The sequence below is a fragment of the Cuculus canorus genome, chromosome 8, assembly GCF_017976375.1.
Source record: "Cuculus canorus isolate bCucCan1 chromosome 8, bCucCan1.pri, whole genome shotgun sequence".
In the NCBI taxonomy this organism is placed as follows: Eukaryota; Metazoa; Chordata; class Aves; order Cuculiformes; family Cuculidae; genus Cuculus; species Cuculus canorus.
Window position 1 is genome coordinate 32,935,638 of NC_071408.1, and position 19,339 is coordinate 32,954,976.

Sequence of the window (19,339 nt, forward strand, 5' to 3'; positions counted from 1 at the left end):
TATCTTTCAAGTAAATCATTAGTGAATGCGCTGTGACACATATTTGCTCTATTCTTCAGCAACTGTTCTTGGTATGGAAAAAAAAAACCAGCATATCTTAAAAAAAATCACTTTGCATTTCAAGCTAGGAAATGTTCCTATGTTCTATCTGGCTTATGGATTGAGAAAAGCTACGGTAGTGAAAAACAAATTGTTGGATACCTATCGCATCGAAGGTTTAGATGATATATCACTCAGCATGGAGCCTGGTTTGATTTACTTTGCACCCAAGCAAAAGAAACCGAAACAAAAATAGTGCTTTTTCCATTCCTTGTATTCCCCGTCACGCTTCAGAAGGTGACGCGTGTCATCGAGCCACTGTAGGTTTGCATTCAGTAACTGCTGGCAGGATGAAGCCTCGCTGTCTAGGTGGATGGAACGTGGCAGCACAGGTAGACCTAAATATCTAATTTCTCAGTTCATACCCGATTCTTCCTGTCTTGGAGAGGAGACGCGCGAGCCAAGGGGGAGAACAGCTTCTCCCGGTGCACGAAGCCCTGCTCAGGTTTAGAGACACCAAGGACCTGCTGCGATGCAGCTGGGAGTGCGACAAGGACTGTAGTTCCAGGGAAATTACTCACTGCCTGACATTTGGGAGCTTATACAATGGCAGGGAATATTTAAAATTATACAAATGAATATTTTCATAGCGTGTATTTGGCTGTATTCCTGGCCTGTATTATTTTTCTGGGTTGGATACCTCCACCTCCAGCGGATATTCAGTCCTTAAAAGAGGCTGGCTTTTATTTTATTCTATTTATTCTTCTGTGTTCTATTATTCTAAAGAGATGTAATGGATCAGCCCAGATACGCTTCATGTTGTGAGGAGTGGAGAGGAAATAGCCTGAAAATCATCTCCAGTTCAACACTGAACTGATATTTGTGGAGATGAAAACTTAACTCCACAGCATTTTTACCTTGTGATTTGGAATCCACAGGGTAACAATCAGCTTCAAAAATCTCATTGTGACCCTGCTTTCAAAGTAAAATAAGGAGCGCCACTGAGAAGCCACCACCCCCCAAGTGGCTCCCCTCCAGCTTCAGAACCCCAATTTATTTTTGACATTGCACCATAAGACTGAAATGATTAATCTGTCATAGATTATCTCAAAATCTGCTGTAGAAGAGCAGAGGATGCGATCTGCTCGGGATTTGGCACACTGACAATGCCGTGTCACAGCGAAGGGGTTAATGAGTACTGCACAACAGAAAAGCACCAAGGGGAGAAGCTTGGGCTGCTGGGGAGGGACTTTCACACGGTGCAAGGGCACCCACCTTCCAACAGAGAATCATAACGGCTGGAAAAGACCTCTAGGATCAAGCCCAACCATGAGTACAATACCAACATGTTAACTAAACCACGTCCCAAAGCGCCACATCTACGTGCCTTTTGAACCCCTCCAAGGACGGAGACTCCACCACTGCCCTGCACAGCCTCTGCCAATGCTTTGCCACTCTTTCAAGTAAAGAGTTTTTCTCCTAATATCCAATCTAAGCCTCCCCTGGTGCTACTTGAGGGCATTTCCTCTCATCCTGTCACTTGTTACTTGGGAGAAGAGATCAGCACCCACCTCACCACAACCTCCTTTCAGGGATTTGTAGAGAGCGATGAAGTCTCCCCTCAGCCTCCTCCTCTCCAGAATAAATAACCCCAGTTCCCTCGGCCGCTCCCCGTAAGACTTGTGCTCCAGAAGTCTCATAGACTCACCACTAATATTTAAGCCCATAATTTCCATCAGCTTTCCAGAAAGACTCTTCCAAGCTTAGATGTTCAACACAATCTCCCGGATCTTGCATTTCTGAAGTGCTAAGTACCTATAAAACAGGAAGGGAGGCATTCACCCCACCTTTGCGGTTGCCCTGTGGGGGTCACAGGATGTGTGCAACAGAAGTGTAAAGTGCAGTTATTTGTGAGCGGCGCTGAATGCCCGAGGGAAACACAAACAGCTGGATGGCTACACAATGTACTTGTACCACTGAGTGCTCACCTCCGTTTCAGAGAGTAAAGAATGGTTGTGTGGGACCTGCTGCATCATTTACTGTCTTGTGAAACATTGGCCATGGATGAATTTCAGCCCTCGGAATCCAGGTAAAAAGGGCAAGCGTATTTTTTCCTGGGACATGAGTAGCTCTTGTACCAAACTTAGAAGTCAAAAGCCCTCAAAACAAAATCAAACCCCAAAACAATGTCCAAATTGACAGGCAGCATTTTCTGGTTACACCGAAAACATATTTGCCAGTTAAAAAAAGTTATTGCCCTTTTCTCCCATTTTAGAAATTGCTTAGGAGCACAAGAAACTTGAGGAAAACTCCTCTCCCATCTACCTGACCTTGGCCGAATGCTGACGAGCAACCACCCAGCTGAGAGCGGGCCACTGCGAATGGAAGGCAGCGTGAAGCACGGCTGTGCTGTTCCTGCCATCACCGACACCTTCCTGCCGCTAAACCTCCAATTCTCTTTTTGCAGTATCTCACAATTTACTAAGTAGCTTGAGATAAATATTGTGCTCTAACCTCTATTCCCGCTATCTTCAGGGAGATTTACCTGCCAGTCCAGGCTGTCCTTTCTGGCATCAGAAGTTGACCAAAGTTCTCCTCGTAGTGATGGAGTTTATTAGTCTGCAATGCCCCTTCCCTTGACCCGCTGGGACTTCTCTTTCACTCGTGCTTTTGTCAGCCCTTGGCCGCCTGTGTGGGGCCACCGAAGGTCTCAGTCTCCAGATACTTAGGCCAGAACCAAGACTAATAATTCATTTTGTGTGCACCATCAAGCAGCAGTTGTCTTTAAATTGCTGACCCAAGGCAAAGGTGCAGGTCAATGGTGTCTCCAATGGAAGCACGGGGGGGGATGGTGGCAGTCTGTAAGACTGCCCAAGATGGACAGCAGGCTAGGAGGTGTCTGAAATGGCCCTGGGACAGGGGAACAGCCACATGAGCCACCACTGTTTATGGGCAGCTGTGACAGGCAGCGTCAAGAGCTTCTATGCTGTTACCTCCAGAGTCCATCAAAATAAGATGTTAAGTGTTGGGGTTGGTTTGGGTTGGAAGGGAGCCCAAAGCCCATCCAGTCCCACCCCTGCCATGGGCAGGGACACCTCCCACTGGATCAGGGGCTCCAATCCCCATCCAACCTGGCCTGGAACCCCTCCAGGGATGGGGCAGCCACCGCTGCTCTGGGCACCCTGGGCCAGGGCCTCCCCACCCGCACAGGAGAACGTTTCTCCCTAAGATCTCATCTCAATCTCCCGTCCTTCAGCTGAAAACCATTCCCCCTCATCCTCTATCTGCAATCCCTGATCCAGAGCCCCTCTCCAGCTTTGCTGGAGCCCCTCTCAGCACTGGGAGCTGCTCTAAGGTCTCCCTGAGCCTTCTCTTCTCCAGGATGAACAACCCCAACTCTCTCAGCCTGTGCTCACAGCAGAGCTGCTCCAGCCTTCGGATCATCTCCATGGCCTCCTCTGCACTCGCTCCAACAGCTCCATATCCTCCCTGTGCTGAGGACTCCAGAACTGAACACAGGATTGCAGGTGGGGGTCTCACCAGAGCAGAGCAGAGGAGCAGAATCACTACACCCTTTTCTTTTCACGAAAGACAGTAATCGTAGGAATAAAGTAGTTGGATGAACCTTAATTAACCACCATGAACTTCCCTTGCCTGTGTACTTCTAAAGGTAACAACCATCGATGTTGAGATGGCTGCACTTTGAATAAAACAAATGCTGTAGCAGCAACAACAGGATGGAACTGTAACAAATCCTTCAGAATTCATAGGCAAACATTCATCCCTTTAATCACTAATTATTAATCCAATTCTGATCTTCAGTCACTCAAAATGAGCTGTTTAAAAAAAACAGTGAGATTTGTTAGTCTAAAGCAATGCTAACACGTGTCCAAAAGTGATGCATTGCTTTACTGTGGAGCAATCCATCTGTTATTACCAAAAAAAAAAAAAATAGGAAAAATAAACCTTATCCCATGAAATCAGCCATATGAGAGAAAAACCCATCTGAAACTTCCCCCCCCAAATCCCCACCTGAGTGCTGAAGGAAGCCGACAAGCGTTAATGAGCAGGAGCGCAGCCTTCCTTCCCCCTTATTGCTGCTCCTGCAAAGCAGCGGAATTACAAAATGGATGGGCATGAAAAAAATTACAGATTTGCTAGATATCTGCTGCTTTGTGCCTAAAAATTTAGTTTCAGGGCCTCTCAATCTGCGCATGGAAATGAGTCAACAGCTGAAACACTTCTGACCTGCTCGAAGATTTTTAGCATCATCTCCACTCTTCCAGCAATTAAAACCCTTCCAAACTAATAATTTGGTATTCTTGGATTTTAGTGGGTTTTTTTTTTTTTAATCAAAATGAAAAAATATTTCAAATTTGTCAAAAGATTGGACAAAGCAGTGTTAAAAATTCCACTGCACTAATTACTAGCTGAGCAGCATAAAAACCTCTGAATAAATGTCAGTCTAGGAGATAAGCTCTTATCTTAATCTAATGACTCCACAGACTTAATTTGTCAGGCCAGCCTAGTTGATGAAAACCAGGTTTCTATTCTCCAGCGTTAGCAGCCACATCTTTCCAGATCTTTGAAGTTGGATAGTAATACCACCAGTGTCATCCTGCAAGAATCTTGTGACCAAGCCAATTTCATTCCCATTGTCCTGTTCCACTAATTAAAGTTGTTTCACCCCCATTGGTCTGCACGAGGTGAAAATGAAGCCCATTCCTTTTTAGACTCGTTACATTCTGGGATAATCAGCCTTGCTTTTTTCCTCCCTCACTCTCAACAACGTGTTAATATTTGGTATCAGAAAGCCAGGCTTTCCAGCAGGGCTCGCAGAGAGCACAGTGCTATCCCAGGACAAAGCACGCAAGTGTGTGTTTGTTTGTGTAGGGAAGAATAATTTGGAGCTCAGGCAATGAATTTGATCTTAAGAGATAATTTTAAGTTTTTGGAAGTTCTTTCCTAAAGAAGCATTTGACATATTCAGAACTAAATGCACCAAATACTCGTATTGTTTAGACAAAGTGGATTAACAAATAGAAAAGAAAAAAGGCATTGGCTGCAGTGAGTGTTTTCAGCCCCTCAGTCTTCGGCTGCCCCTTCGGACAGGAACCTGGCAGGCCTGTTTGGGCACAGGGCCTTATTTCAGAGGACACCATTTAAACACAGTCTTTTTTTATCCCAATCCCAATATTTAAACAGGGATACGCTTGGGTTTGAGGAGTTGCTTGGGTGGTGAACTTTTATTCTGATGGTGCACAGAGAGATTACGAGGCAACAAAACTTAAATAACAGGGTTGAGGTGCAACCTGGTGTGGCAAATCAGGGAGGCCAGAGGTCAGTCCTGGCTGCTGCTCCGGACACTGTTGACATCAACAGCATTGACTTTAGCACTATTGAATATAACGAGCTGGATTCCTGCTCTCTTGTACCAGGTCTTATGGCAAAGCCACTCCACTGATTTCCACGTAGAACCAGCAAAATGGAGTGGAGAATCAGCCACCTTTTTCCAGTATTACATCAACCCCCCCGATGCCCAGAGGTGATGGTTCCCTTCCAAATCCCTGATACCCAGACCTGATGGCTCCAGAGCCCACTTTTCCAAACCCCTGGTGCCCAGAGCCGATGGCTCCAGGGCCCACTCTTCCAAACCCCTGGTGCCCAGAGCCCATGGCTCCAGGGCCCACTCTTCCAAACCCCTGGTGCCCAGAGCCCATGGCTCCAGGGCCCACCCTCCTGCGGCGCTAGCAGGAGTGCTGGGGCAGAGGCAGCATCGTGTGTGGGCAGCACAGCTCATTCTGGGATTTGTTCTTTACAAGTATTTCACTGTCTGGCTGCGAGCACCCTCCTCATTAATATGGAGTTAATTGGTTAGATCACTAATGTCCAAACTCTTGAGTGAGACCACTGCCTGGTCTCAAATCTAGCCTGGGTAGGACTGCAAGAGGACCACACAGGCCACGTGCTGGCACATCTACCAAAGTATTCAGGGGTTTGACCACGTCCATTTTCTGTTTCAATGGATTGTATGTGACCATGGACTACCAGACACCCACTGCAGCATCTGGGTCCTCCTGGGTGTCACACGAGTTGGGTGCCAACACCACAGCAGCCAAAGCCTCTGAGCCCAAGCACACAGGCCGTGGTGTGCCTTTCTTCTCCTGCAGCGCTGCAGCTCCTCGACAGGGACACACGGAGGCTGGGAAGCTTCACATCTGCAAAATCTTTAAATTGGAAAATGTAATTTCCCCAGCTTGATTACGTTCTGCGTCTGATGTATACAAAGGCATCTCCTGGCTAGCACATCACTGCTTACAGCAGTTTCCTGTCAGCTGAGGTCCGTAACACATTTTCCTTCCTTTTTTTTCTCCCCACAGCTACGCAAAGGAGCAGAGTTTGCAGAGGAGCCATGTAAAATGCTCCTGTTTCCAAATGCAACCCAGAAGGACAGGGCTGCCAGATACATTAGAGGCAGATTTCCACAGATATTTGAGCATCTCTGGACGTAGATCAGTGCCTACTTCTGATTTTTAAAGCTCCCCGGCTCCTTGTTGCCGTTGGGAACACATGGGCTTTTGAAAATCCCACAGCCTGAAACTTCCTTAAGCGCCGTTGCCTACTGCTTCCTCGGATCGAGACAACTCAACTCTTGAAGAACGCTGGGCTGCACTCGGTACCTGCCTGACCTTCGAAGCTCTGATAAACATTTGGTGCATGGTCTGCAAGTCTAAGCCTCATCTAACCAAAGCTTAAATTATATCCATTCGTTTCATCATTTCAGCGGTAGTCCACTCCCACACATGCCAAATCCATTTATGTTAGCGCTACGGCCTGGGATGGCATTTTTTTCTTAATTAGTGGATCCTCGTTTCTCCCGCTCTGAGTCAGAGTTTAAATCTGGCCATTCCTGACACAGCTGAAACAGAAAATGAACACACTGGAGTGACACTTTCTGTGTGACATTTGAGTCCCCCCTCTGATGAAATCCCACCTATCGATCCAGTCCAATGACTGCAGTGTCCACGGGTCCATCCTGCAGAGCCTCCTGGGGCAGCACAGGACTGCAGTTCTTCAGGTGCACCATGACTGCCTTTCAACAGAGGACGGGTGCCAGCTAATTAAGTGGGAAAATGAAAATTCCAGAGATGGAATCCTAGTCCTAGCGAAAGCTATGGCAAAATTCCCATGGAAAACAGTCACTACGTGTATCTTAGGACATCATCTCAAATCTGGATTTCCATTCGACTCCCTGATATACGCAGTGGGTTTGACTTGGAATAAACAAAGTTATCGCCCTCTACTCAGTAGATTGAGCATTGAAGGGGCCGTCTCCCACACGAGCCATTCCCCGAGGGCTGGAGCAGTGGAATCACACAGTGCTTTGCCTTGGAAGGGACTCTTACAGGCCATCCAGTCCAACCTCCCTGCAGCAAGCAGGGACATCTTTAACTTGATGAAGTTGCTTAGAGCCCCATCCAACCTGATTTGGAATGTTTCCGGGGATGGGGCACCTACCACCTCTCTGGGCAACCCAGGCCAGTGCCTCACCACCCTCAGCATAAAAATTTTCTTCCCAATATCTAGTCTGAACCTCTCCTCTTTTAGTTTAAAACCATCACCTCTTGTCCTATTGCTACAGGTCCCCCCAAAAAGGTTTTCCCTGTCTTCCTTATAAGCCTCCTCTAAGTATTGAAAGGTCGCAATGAGGTGTCCTTGGAGTCTTCTGTTCTCTGAGCTAAACAACCCCAACTCTCTCAGCCTCTCTTCGCAGGGGACGTGTTCCAGGCCTTTGATCATCCAGCTGGCTTGGGTCAGACTGTCCACGCTCTGGGAGACTTCGTGGTTTTGTGGCTCCCTTCGCTCCTTCAATAACCTCCACCACTTGCTCCTACCATCCCACTACAAAAAAATTCCCTGCTCTGGTCTGTGAAGGACCTCTGCTACCTCTGGGCTGCTGCCTACAAGAACATCGCGGGGCACTGAGGAGAACTGAACGCTTAAGAAAGAACAAAACTGAGTTCTGTGTGGCAAAATGTGTTGTTGGAGGGCCGTGGCAGCAGATCAATTTTCCTAGCAGAGTAGAATAACTCTAATCTAAATACAAAAAGGAGTCTGTCATGGTGAGATAGAAAAGTATGGGGTTAGCTGTCAGGCTTGACGCTGGTGTTGATGAAGTATAGTGTTGACAAGCCAATAATGAGCTAAGGCCACTTGGCTTGGTTAACCGAAGTCCAAACGCTGGCACCACTGCACGAGGCAGAACACGCATGGTCAAAAGGAGCAGGATCCTTTTCTTGCTTTGCAAACAGAGGATCAGAGCTCGTACGCCCTACGTGCAGGTTTGCGGCAGTGTGTTCTAATGCACTTGCCTTGGCTTTAGATGGTCTCTGACTATAAAAGTTAATAGCTTTGATGCAGCATTCCTAAAAGGAAGTGTTTGTCAATTTTGCTGTAAGTGTTTGTGCTCAACAGTCTTAATTCAATGTGTCAGATAAGAGAAAATCATGTTGGCTTATATGTATGATTTATCACTTCTATCTCAGCACTCGAGATATTTGGAGAGCAAAGTAACTCTTTGGTTTGCCTTTTGCTTTGCTTCAGTGTTTTTTTTTATCCATCTAAGCACTGCCAGGCAAATCTGTAACGCTTCCATACCAGTGTCAAACCTGCTGGGGAACGAGCGGGAAGAAGCACCTGGAATGCACTGAGGTGGCATTTTTGATAACGCGGCTTAAGGGGAGGGCAGAGAATTGAAGACGGGAAGAAGTGAAGACAAGTTCATGACAGGTAGCTGAGGCCCGTGTGACTGCGAAGGTCAAGGAGAGCCACACCGCCACACCCGGGGGAGCCCTGACGTCTGCTAGTTCTTGTAGCCCTTGGGTATAACTGGGATTCTTGAGCTGAGGTTGGAAAAAGCATAAGCCTGGACTCTCAACTGACTAACAGAACCACAGAAAAGCAAAGAAACTTGTGGTGAATAAAGCACAGGCCAGAATGCAAGCTATTTGTTTCAAGGTAAAAGGGAACATCTCAGGAATTTGGGTGCTTAAGTGTCTTTGTTTAGGATCTCACCCAAATGCCTTTGATGACCGGCCCAGTGTGGGTGGAGAGGTGTCTTTTGTACTTACAGGCTGGGTAGCAGCTTTTTGGCAATTCTGCCACCTGGTCATGGCTGCTTCTTGAGATCGTTACATGCACGGGACCAAAGCAGGGAGGAAACTGTTTGGGTTGATCTCCGTTCAAAAAGTTGCTACCTGGAGGCTTAGAACGGCTGCTGTTTGTGTTGGGTTCTTGCTTTTACAGTACCACTGCGCCATACAGAGAATGAACAGCTTTGTGGAGAGAACGTTGGCTTCCCCAAGTGGAAGCTCTCGCCCCTTTCACTTTGGCCTCGCTAAGGGCACACCAAAGATTTTCCACTGCTCCTGTTTCAAAGGGAACCTCCACTCACGCACAAGTACCAGTAACTATTCCCTCTCGTCTTTGCAATCCGTTATTGGCTCAGACACCTTCCTCGCAGTCTGGGAGAAGAGGCAGATAACACAAGAAGCGGTGGAGCTGCACTGACTCTTGGGACTAACAGTAAAGGCACCTGATTAAAGGACATCGTGAGGGGCCTCAGGTCTGCTTGCAGAATCCTCTGTGTCTTTTCTCGCAGTCAAAGCAAACTTGAGAATTTGCGGTTTTCAATTCAGTTTTTGCACATGGGAAAGAGGACGGCTTTGTGCAACGGCTGTTTAAAAATACTTCAAAAGAACTCCAATCAGCCCATGGCTGCACTATATACAAATTAAAATAATTGATTTTTGGCAGCCTTTTAGGAGATCTATAAATTACGGGGATCACATTTCTGATACATTTTTGGGGACTTTGTTTTGTGTTGACTCTCAGAGCGCGCTCCCTCCCAGAGCTGGAAGTCAGCCACCAGCCCAGCGAGGGTTTCTCACCTTCCTCTGCTCTGCCCTCCTGCCAGAGGAGTCACTGGGTCTCCTTCAGGAGCACCCACGGTCACGGTGGGTCCTGGACCCACATCAGCTCCGTACCCTTCATTTCTGCTTTGAGAACTTCACGTCGAGAAACAGAAGCTACCCCAAAGAACCACCCCGCTGAGCAGTTACTTTCTCTCCCTTTTTCTCCATCAGTAGGAACTGACACCCTTGCCCAGTCTGTGTTGCACCTGGGCTGTCCCCATTCTGTGCGCTGATGGCAATGGGTTCAGCTCTATCTCTGATGACCTAAAAATAGCACTCAATTAACATTGCATTTCAAGAATTGGAAAATTTCCCAGAAGTCCATTCTTTTTTTCTTTTTCTGTTTCATTACATTTTACAGTAATAATACACAAGCCTGTAGAAAACATGACGGGTAATGAAAAAATGTAATTAATATAAGCAGTGTAAAGCATTTTTTTTTCCCTCTGTTGTCCTTGCAGAAAATTACTGCTTTAAACTGAGCAGGATGTGAAAATGCATAAAGCAAACAGTAATATGCTGTGGTTTGTAAATATCTTATGCAAAATAGTTAAGTCAACTGCTGTTTATTTTTCTTACTTTGTGTCACAAGCTCTTACTTTCTTTTGTTCATTACTTTTTCCATTTGTTCTCTTTTAGGGGCTCGCTCTGTTTTATCTTAAGGAAGCTGCTGGCTTAACTGTATTTTTTTCTGCTACAGCTAATTCAATCAAACATACAGGACAGGCTATTCCGTCTCTTCTTACCATCTCCCGTTTGCTGGCTCTGCAATGCAACATATACTGCAAAAGCGTAGCGAGCCAGGTCCTGGCTGTACTGAGGAGCTGCCCTCACTGTTTTGGGCTTTAAAAAAAACAACAAGAAAAGGAAAGCATCCTTTTATCCTACAAGCAAACAAGTAATTATCCCAAATCCTGCAATAGCTTTAGGACAAACTGCAGTACTCCCGACTGTTACTGTAGGATTCTGCAGTGTTTTTACAAGGCTGCTTGGTCACAGCTCTGGAATGGGCTGTGAGCAATGCGCAGCCAACATTAACTACGATGGCATGGTATCCACCAGCTCTCCTTGGGATGTTTCTCTCTGGCTATCTGTAGGACTTGTAACACCCGACAATAGCTGAAGGTCACAGCAGAGTTTCTGAGCTGAAATACAAAACAGCATTCCAAACACATCTTCTGTGGCCAGACAAGAAACTGCTTATGGTTTGTTTTCCCTCCCCCCCTCTCCGCAGCTGACATCCAGCATTAGTTATTGTTTATTTTTGTCTTGTTCCTGGTTCTAAAGGTTTCCCTTATGGCCCTGGTTTATGTGAACTTTCAGATATCACTCGGGGCTTCTCTGCCTCATCCCCTCTGATGTAGCCGGTTCCCCTGTGAAGGTAGGTTTCCCCAGCTGAAGATCTGTGCCTCTCTCCTGTGGCATTCTGTGCAGCCATTTGGAGTCCCAGATGTAGGAAATGAAATAATCCACGCTCATACAGTCATGAAAGTGCCCATCTGGCACACAGGAACATCACGCATTGGAAGCACACAAGCGTGAGCTCACTTTTGTTATGGCATTTCATAAACAGAGATGCAGCGAGCCAGCAAGTAAGGTCCTTTGGATAATAACAATCGTTTCCACCACACGTTGTGTTTAAAAAAATAGGGGAAGAAAAAATCAAGACAAACTGGAAAGATTTGCTCTGAGGCTTCTGAAGAGAGATTTCTACTTATAAACGCTTTTTCCCAGTGGCCTCCTGTACTTACATCTCTCTGGCGCTCTCCTGCTCTCTATGTAGATGTAAGACAATGGTGACAGTTGAAATGTAGCCAGTTAACTCTTAGTGGGCTCCCAAAGCTCTTCTTCCTCGCTGTTCAGCTAAAGAAAGGAAATATTAGCTCATACTTGCAAAAGTGAGCTCTATAAAAACAAATTGCATGTTACTGCTTCCTTATCACTACATAAAACTCACAGAAACAGCCTAATAAATGACCTCACCACTCAATTTTGAAGTATACAAATTAAAGACAGCAACAGATAAGCCCAGAGAGATTAATGTACAGGGTGTGCGCCTGTATGTGTGTGTTTGCATGCATCTGCGAGGATATACCCATATGCTGTTGACATTCAACCTCTGGAATTATAATTAGGGGAGAAGGCAGATGTGTAAATTCATCTTGCTGGGCAGCGTATGTATGTTGCTCTAGACCCTGATTAATTCAGGACTTGAACAGGATTTACTCCAAGACACAAGGTTTCTGTTGGGATATGTTGGCTAATAAAGAGGTGGAATACGAGGAAACAACAAACAGCCCAAAATGACGGGCTAAGTTCGATGCCAGTAAGTAAAAAGCAAGGTTATTTATATTATTTTAGCTTTGTAAATTAATTGAAAAGACACCCTAGGCATTTTGTTGGATGTAAAGAAAACTTGGGATATATTAAACTCCTCAAGCGCCTCATCACTGGCGCTGACAGTGCTGGGTCTCCAGAGGGATTGCTCCTCAAAGAGGTGAGATGTTTAAGGTCAGGAAAGAGCAGAGGGAGGCAGCCGGTTCTCCTGAACCGGCACTGGAAAACCATGCCCGTTCCAAACCGGGCCTGCCAGCGGCAGGGGCGTGCCGCTCCATGGTTTATGAACGTTATAAATTATGGATAGTAGTAAAAGAAAATAGTCTCTGCATTTTACATGAGCCATTTTTTTGTATTGTATTTGGCAAACAATATCTGGTCCAGTATATTTTAAACACTAAGTGCTAAGTTGGGAAAACAATGAGATGTTTGTAAATACGATAGACCATTACAATATACTGCTTCTCATTTGAAAAGTCATTTGTGCAAGAAATGATTATTGACCCATGATATGTAAATGATTGAAATGCTGAAATTAATATTTGGGTCAACTCATGTATTTTTCAACCATGAAATGGAAAGCTCAGTATTCACATTCCAATTCATACATGAAAGCATTACAGCACTATTACTTGGCTATTGTATTAATTTATTATTGTCTTAGTTAATGATATACAGAGTTATACCTCCACTTCAAACGAGGAAGAGGCATGCTATGCCACAGTAATGTTTCACCCCAGGAATGTCCCTTATTCCGGACTTCCCTTGGTGACAAAAAGCCAAATTCACAGCTGATGGAAGCAAATTAATAGCACTCCTTGCAGTAAGGAGGTTTTGGCCCCAATATACCTTAAATGTTGCACAGGGATGAGCGGCTCCTGCATTGCAGCTCCTTTATTCTCACTGGGATTGATTCTCATCCCCTTTGTGAGAGTTCTACACCACTGCCATGCACCTTATTTACTATAATTAATACAGAAATATCAATCAGCATTACATTTAGTGCCACGAGGCAGTTGGTTTCCAGTCTCTTATTCTACGGGGTTTTGTTTCTGCTCCCCACTGCTCTTTCCCTGAGCCCCAGGGCAGTAGGTGGAGTGTGGGGTCTCTCGCGGGCACCGGTGGGAGCGCAGGTTCCTCCCAAGGGAGCCACAACCTGCTCCACAACCCAAGGTGACTTTTGTTAGCGTGAATTTAGTGCTCAGGAGACACGCCAGGTTGTCACCCCCAGAGACTCAGGTGCTCTATTGCTCTCTAGGAGGAGGGTCACAAGACCTGGAGCAGCAGTTCAACCTTGGTCCATGCCATGCTGTGTCCCAGAGGTGGCGAGAAGGCAGACCCTTCTGACGAGGTCCTTCATCAGCCACTCAGTGCAAAGGTGCTTGATGAGGTTGTCAATAATGGACACGCCGTGCAAGCTAGACCTACAAGACCCTGGCTTTCGTGCTATCATCCAGTACATTTCAATTCCATTGGCTACCAAGCTCAGCAGGATTGAGTCTGATTTAAGGTCCAACATCCAAATAATTTATTAGTATCCTACAAACTGTGTGCTCCGTCTTCATAGCTTTTTATGCAAAAGTAAACAACGCCTCATTCTTTGTGCCACGGGGCACTGTATCACTCGATGGGTCTATCTCCTTAAAGAAATGCATAATTTAAATACAAATAAAGGTATGGGTGAAACCCACGTAGAGTTATATTCATGACAGACAAAATGAATGAAGAAGAGATGGGCAAAACAATTTAGATAAAACCCAAAAGCAAAGCATCACAGCTAAATCAGGATTAACTCATGGAGCATGATGTGTTTCATGAAATGACTTTGGTACAGCCTAAAAACTACAATGACTTGAATTCAGCAGGGCAGTGTTGCATCAAGGTTGCTCCGTTACTCCTACCCATTACCTGCACATGGGGTCAAACCTATGAAAACAGACCTGCATTTAACAGTTAAAATTATACATAATGAAATTTGCCTATATATTATAGAGAAAACATATGAAAACATTATTTTGCATGAAACAATTGTATTTCTATGATACAGGTTATTTGAACTAGCCTTAAACAGCAACAGACCCAGCTCTACATGGCTTGCAAGGTAAGTCCCAGTAGAAGATGGTGTTTGGGTGGTGAAGAACAAACGTGGCCACCCTGGCTCTACAGATTGTGATGGAAATGAATGAGGGACAATTGTTTTCAGCTGAAAGAGGGGAGATTTAGGCGAGATATTTAGGCAGAAATGTTTTGCTGTGAGGGTGGGGAGGCCCTGGCCCAGGGTGCCCAGAGCAGTGGTGGCTGCCCCATCCCTGGAGGGGTTCCAGGCCAGGTTGGATGGGGCTTGGAGCCCCTGAGCCAGTGGGAGGTGTCCCTGCCAATGGCAGGGGTGGGACTGGATGGGCTTTAAGGTTCCTTCCAAACGAAGCCTCATATGATTCATGAAGCAGAGGTAGCAGTGGTATTTGCTGATGTAGCTGCCACCCTCGTGGTGTGATTTAGTAACTGCCCCCAGCCAGTACGTATGGGAGGGGTGACATCCTCCTGGTCCGGCCCGATCCATCATCCTCTGGATTTCTCAGCCTTTGGTGCAAAAGGCAGACCCAGGCGACCAATTCTGGCCATAGAGGCCCTGTCAACGAGACCTCCTCCTGACAGGGGCCCGGTTTGCTTTTAATTCTCTTGCAGCCCACTCATTCCCTTGAGGCTAACGGCTGGCAGGAATCGTCAGGCTCGGAGGGAGAAGCGTGGTTTGCCCCAGAAGCCTAAAAAAGACAGCACATCCACCAGGGATGGCAGGAAGGGAGGGTGCGGTTCCTTGATGCTTTGATGACAGTGGAAGAGAAGGACTGGCAGTCTCCCCTCAAAGCCCTGATGACTTGGAGGGCAGCGCCAGCCGAGGTGTGAGCAGAACATGTGCTGCTCTGCGAAGGATTCACACGGGAGCCTCAAACCAACAAGGTGATGATTGCCACGGCCCCAACCAAGCCAGACTTTGTTTGACTTTACTGGTATGAGTGAGCTAATTGGCGTCACCGTACGTGTGCTTAAAAGTTATGGCTGAGTTAAAATACTTTGGTGGGTCAGAGAACAATGGGTGTTTAGCATTTTGGAGGACTCAGCCTGGCTGTGACCTTCTGTGAAGCGGTGGAGTGCTCCGAGGGCCTGATTTTGCTCGGCCGGTGGTTGATTTTGCTCGGCCGGTGGTCGCGCTGCCACACGCGCTCCATGTGCTGGGGACTGTCTGAATCATGAAACAACACGCTACGTACGCCAGGGCAGCCAAACCCAACAATCGAATTAGCAGGAGCCCGTCCAGCTGACTCCGAGAAGCCACAGAGCTTCAAAATGAACCCGAAATTTACCTCTAACCCTGAAAACAAAACTAATTGCAGAATACAAGGCTCCCTGAACGTGTCAGAGAACTTGATGGGAATACCTCGGGAAAAAAACCACAAACACTTTAGATAAAGCCCCCATTTTAATTGTATCAATTCTGCCAATTAATGATAATGGAAGAGCAGTCCAATTAGCTAAAGAGCTAATAGTTTTATCAAGCAGAGGCTGGCAATTTAAAGCAAACAAATTCTTTCTAATTTTATCCCTTGCACACCAAGATGTTTAAAGGATAATGGGGGATCCAATAAAGGATATTGCTCAAATAGAGCTACATTTAAATCGCCTAATGGTTTTAAGAGTTTTATCCCAATTAACAAAGAAGAAACATGAACATTCAGTGTCTTCCAGCATAATATCTAAAAATCTTCATTAAAAAAAATAACTTATTCTCCAGCTAAAGGCAGAATGGAAAACATCACTGCCTTTTCCATTGAAAACACCGATTTCTCCCAAAACAAAGGCTCCTCTGTAACATCAAAAGTATCAGAGAAAAAGGACTCTCCTGCCTAAGCCCCAGTATATAAATCATCTTCAAACTACGGTCATTAGTTTTAACATAACTCTGGATTTGAATAAAGGAGATTGACCTATCTAACATATTTAAGACCAAATCCTACCTAAATCTGAAATAAGTTAAGGCTATTGAAGAGAATCAAAAGCCTTTTCAAAATCAATAGCCAGAACAAATTCCTCATGATCATAATTTTGAGGATAAAAAATCCATTAGAGTGATGTCTTTGATTGCTATTAATGAAGCAATCTGGAATAACTCCAAAGTGATCCATATGGATAATCGAATCTCTCATTTTTCTCACATTTTACAGGGCACAGGTTTGGGGCTTGATTTATGGGACAGCGATGGGCAAAAGGATCCTCTCCTTTTGCCGCTGAGCTGCCCGGCCGGGACGAGCGATGGCACCGTGTCGAAAGGGAACTAGAGGAGTAACGCGCCTGATGCTCAGAGAAAGAAGAGCTCAAATAAATAGCTTCCAGCCTCCACCACAGGTCCCCAGACACTCCTCCTTCACTGCAGGACTCGCGGAGGTTACCATGGGGTGCAGAAACCACCAAAGTGCTGAAAATTAACTGGCACAACCCTCCCTCCCTGGTGACCCCCCACCAGTCAGAGGTGCTTGGCACTCTCAGTGTCCTGCCAGGCTCCAGGAGGGACAGGGATGTCACCCACGGGGCAGAAGTGGCCTCCAGGAAAGCCCCATGAGAAACCTCTGACTAGTGCTTAGCCAATTTTTTGGGGTGGTAGAGGACTTTCTCTTCACTGTAAGCTCCTGCTTCCCCAGTTCCCCAGTAAGAGATTCAGGCTCCTCTCTCGCTTTCTTGAAATCATGGAATGGTTTGGGTTAGAAGGGACCTTAAAGCCCACCCAGTTCCATCCCCTGCCATGGGCAGGGACACCTCCCGCTGGATCAGGGTGCCCAAAGCTCCATCCAGCCTGGCCTGGTACCCTTCCAGGGAACGCCACCAGTGCCAAGCTATCTGTGGCTTAGGCAGTTTTGTCCAGACCTGCTGGAGCAACAACTCCAAGACAGACAGGAGGCCAGTTGCTGATAGATCTAGAGAACATACAGAGATTGTTGCTACCGTTTTAGAGCACAAAAATAATTTTTCTTACTTTTTAGAGGCCCGATGTGAACAGTTCACGTCTCTTCTTCGTTGCCCACAGCACTGAATAATTTTCCTCAAATCCTTTAATGGGCTCGAGCGTGGGAGGTGAAGGCAGATGCTTTACCACGAGCTTTCTGGAACTTGTGCAGACATGGTAGCTCTGGAAACACCTGTGACATGTTAAGAAGATTGTTAGGTTAATTGGGAGAATTCAAAGCACCTGAACCAGCACAACATCAATGTTCCCAGGTGGTGGTGAGAGACAATAACTATTTGCTACCAACATTTGCCCTTGCAGACGGTTCTTTCTAAGTGCAAAAGTGCAAAGGCTGTTTGTTGTAGGATGGTTTGGAGATTGCGGAGCAGGCTCCAGCGAGCTTCTCAGTCCCAGCACAGCCCAGCCAGGAGACAATCTATGACGACCACAGAGCAGCTCCTGTGCAGGCTGGATATCTCATCTCATTTAAGGGGCATCCTTAAGTGAATATTTGGCAGATTCAGCAGGGAAATTTGATCTGGAAAGTGAAGTGTCTTTCACCTGTACAGAAGCAGAACCTAAGACGGAAGGAACAGGGGATGGAGCAGACGTATGTGAGCATTTGAGGTAGAGCGATTCAGCTTGCTGAGCCTGCCTGCTACGACCCTGACACACAACTCTTCCACCGTGAAGTAAAGCTATCAAAAATAAGAAGACCTCTTCACAGCCAGCCAAGGTAAAAGAAGGGATAGATGAAGCTTTCTTCCCAATGTTATTAAGACTCTCTACCTACAACACTAATGGGCAACACAGCAAATCACCATCACAGCGCTGTCTTTAAACACCTCTGTCACTGCTGAGCTCAGGGACACAGGCTGAAAAATATAAATGCAGTTAAGAATTCTATTAGCTTTCCTGAAACCAAAAGGAATTTACCACCAGAGGAGGACAAATTCTGCTCCCAGTTACGGTGACGTAATTCCAGGAAAGCTGACAGGGTACTACTAACTCAGGTACGGGAAGGACCTGCTCCCAGCTCCTGGAATGTACGTTAGGCTGTGCTGGACAGGCACAACTATCTCACTACACCAAGTAAAAGCAACACAGAGAGGGACTTTTAATGATGTTCTACCTATTAAAAAGAAACCCAAACACATAGCTTATTTTTATAAATAAATGTGTTACCTGAAGAACAGTTGCTTACGCTCATTTGCATAGGATTTGGTATACATCTGTGCTCTTCAACAGATTATTCCAAACCTTGAGTATTTCGTATAATTAATGTCAATATGCTTGGCTTATTTGTTATAAAAGAAAAGCATTTCTAATTAGCCTTTTTGATGTGTAAAACTTCAGTGTTTCTCCCTAGTGTTTTCCAAACCAGGTTCCTTTTTTACACTCCTGCACGGGGTGAGAGTGCGAGGCTTATGCACCAGTTAATTCTCATTCTGAAGACAGTTTAAATTGCCAGTAGGTGATAAGTAGGCCATGAGCTGCCCCTCAACACGGGGTGAGGTTCAGCTACAATGCCTGAAGTCCACATGGTACAAACTGGCCTTGTGACAATTTAAGTATTCCAATTTCCCATTAAATTCAACCAACGCTTTGCGTATTTCCATTGATTAGAGTGACACGTGCAATCTACTTTTCAACCAAGGTGAACCCTACCTGCCTTCACTGAACCTCCGGAGAGGTGCCGGGAAGAACAGAACCTTCGCAGCAGTGACGTTCCAAAGCTGATCACAACAAGTAAATCTCAAGCAGTGAAAGAGCGCCCAGCTGCGGTGAGCGGCCCAGATGTGACAATGAAGGTGGGCAAGGTGAGCACATTTTTGGACCAGTCAACCCTGCAGAAAGGCCAAATTAAGAAGTTGTTGTCAACCCAAAGGATTGGTCCCACCAGCAGCGAGTGACAGCAGGGTGGAAAGCTGAGTGCACAGAGTCCCGTTTCATACCCCTTATCCTTCTTTTTCTTGAGAAGCTCAGCACCGAG

At 46.0% G+C, this 19,339-nt stretch overlaps 1 long non-coding RNA gene across 9 annotated transcripts in view; it reads right to left on the reverse strand.

The window, feature by feature from the left end:
* The window catches only part of LOC128852839 (uncharacterized), a 298,105-nt gene that overhangs the window by 13,411 nt on the left and 265,355 nt on the right, over window positions 1-19,339 (reverse strand). For all 9 annotated transcript variants that reach the window (XR_008450906.1, XR_008450904.1, XR_008450901.1 and 6 more), the window contains 2 exons: window positions 17,377-17,539; window positions 11,765-11,876 (listed from right to left, as the gene is read on the reverse strand). This is a non-coding gene — a long non-coding RNA (uncharacterized LOC128852839). The remainder of the gene's footprint in view (window positions 1-11,764; window positions 11,877-17,376; window positions 17,540-19,339) is intronic.